The sequence below is a fragment of the Cupressus sempervirens genome, chromosome 2 (assembly GCF_028749045.1).
Source record: "Cupressus sempervirens isolate cs-2001-9-10 chromosome 2, ASM2874904v1, whole genome shotgun sequence".
Classification (NCBI taxonomy): domain Eukaryota; kingdom Viridiplantae; phylum Streptophyta; class Pinopsida; order Cupressales; family Cupressaceae; genus Cupressus; species Cupressus sempervirens.
In genome coordinates this window covers 735,509,755-735,511,980 of record NC_143119.1, presented here as the reverse complement: position 1 = coordinate 735,511,980, position 2,226 = coordinate 735,509,755, and the positions used below count along the sequence as shown (strand labels likewise).

At 37.9% G+C, this 2,226-nt stretch overlaps 1 pseudogene across 1 annotated transcript; it reads right to left on the bottom strand.

The window, feature by feature from the left end:
- Nucleotides 1–225: 225 nt before the first annotated feature.
- LOC149575478 (mitogen-activated protein kinase kinase kinase YODA-like) lies at nt 226–1,622 on the bottom strand (annotated as a pseudogene). The gene is made up of 2 exons (XR_016359686.1): nt 792–1,622; nt 226–600 (listed from the first exon to the last, which is right to left on the bottom strand). The product of XR_016359686.1 is annotated as a mitogen-activated protein kinase kinase kinase YODA-like (transcript).
- Between the last annotated feature and the right edge of the window lie 604 nt (nt 1,623–2,226).

Sequence of the window (2,226 nt, the reverse complement as noted above, 5' to 3'; positions counted from 1 at the left end):
GGTGATGAGTTTGAAATAGATAGTGGTGGTAGTGGCAACCGATGCCCATGGTGTTGACCTTCTTCTAACAAGCTGGTTGGGGATCCAGGACCTGGTCCAAGAGCATGAGGATGTAGAGGAGTAACAGCCCCACTCTGAACTCTTGAGCTTGGACCACTTGTCATTCTCAGACTCGAAATGGGTGAACACTCTGGGCTGCCCCTGCTTTGCTACCAAAAGGGTTGTCCTGCCATATCTCCAACCATAGAATTATGCCCCGAATTATAACTTGAACTAGGACTAGAACAATGACCTGATCAAAATAAAGTCGTCTCAGGATAAGGTTTTGTTGCCCAGAAAGCATTGCTCTATGATTGTTCAGAAGAAACATATGCTCGCATTGGACTCCTTGAAGGACTTGATATGGAACTTTCTGGTGCACTTGCTAGTATTCCATGAACTGGAATTTGCAGACGTGGCAGAGCATCTCTATTACTCAACAGAAACTTTTTGGGTATGTTTGAGTGATTATTGTGGTGGAAAAGTGGACTACCAGGTCTCAGAAGATCCTTTCCTGAATTTTTCCTGCTAAGCTTAGGAGATTGCGCTACATTCATCACACTTCAATTTGTACATAACAAAAGGATGTGTTAGTACAGGAAAATAACCTTCCAAAAAAAGTGCATTTCAATCACATTTGAACAATAGTGCAAAATATTACATAAGATACATATTAAAAGATGAGAACAAAATAGCTGAAATGAGATTAAGATACCAATATAGTTTATGTTAGGCTATGAAGGAGAACTTACCTCGAACAACCAAAACCATTTGCTAGGACTCTACCAAAGAGGTCTAAACTACAATGATTACAATTTGCATTTAATGGCCCATTGTCTTGTTGCAGACGTGCAGTTTCAAAGCTAACTACATAACTCACACTAGAAACAGGTGACGATGATGAACTTCCATCCAAATCTGTGGCATCCAACCTGTTTAATATGAAATCAGGTGAAGGAAGTGGCAAACCAGGAGATGACCTCCCAGATATATTCCCCAATGGTTGAGGCACATTGATCCCAGACTCTGGACGACCCAATATTGATGGCACTACAGATGGGAGAGGAAGCAGTTTTCCCTTTGGCCTCTTAGCAAAACTCTGGCAACGTGAAACAGGGTTGGAAGGTGATGGTGACTTGGTGTCTACCCGGAGTCCAGACCCATTCTTAGAAGCTGTATCAAGACTGTCTCTTCAAGAGCCTCCTGAAGACTTGAAGCTTCCCTTATCATCTGACAAAAACTTGAATTTTTGAAAACCATCAAATATATTATCTTTACTTCCTTTCTTCTTCACTTCTTTCGAAGAAGATTTCCTCCACCATGATGGCATATTGCCAGTCTCCAAGATTACAGGCCAAATGCCAATGCAATTTATTTGTGCAGCTTTAAACTTGGAACCTGACTTAGGCATTCCTCACATCATAACATCATCAATAAACAATTCTGCCAGTACAAAGAGAACCGCAGTTGCAAATTTTAGGCAGTGCAGAGAAAGCATCTCAACAAGCAAGAACTAATCAAAATGTCAAATGACAACTTCTGAGAATGTTAAATTACACTCTCAATGAAAAGAGAGACATTTCCACAAAGATGATGTTGTGGTTAGAACTTAAGCAGATGAAGGCCAAATACTGAAATAGATTAACTTTGATTTTCTCATCCTCCAAGCTTTCTTGGAAAGTAATGCAAGCAAAAAAAACCTACAAGGAAAGTTGGGGATAAGAAGATTATATACTTATAGATTCCTAAACATTGAAAAATAAAATATTAAAGCATAGAACATAGGGTGAACAGCTACAGAAGAAAATAGTTTAAAAGCCTCTCATAAACAAGTGCTCATATTTCTTATATCGTCAATATTTGTTTAAGCAATTAAAACACGGATGCCAAGGATATCACATGTATATTGACTTTGCTCATGATGAACAACAAAATGCTCTTTACAAATATAAACAATTGGAACTAAATGTTAACATTCATAAGCTAAACAAGCTGAAGAAGTTTTACTGCGACCAAAGAAAATGCATAAAATTTTGTATACTACACCCCTAACAATGCTAACACACATGCAGATCAAATGACAGAAACACATGAATACATCATTTTCTTCAATAAATGAAACACAATTTATAATCATTGGCTACCATTAAAAAAAACATTCAAATTGGATCATAGAAATGTAACTCA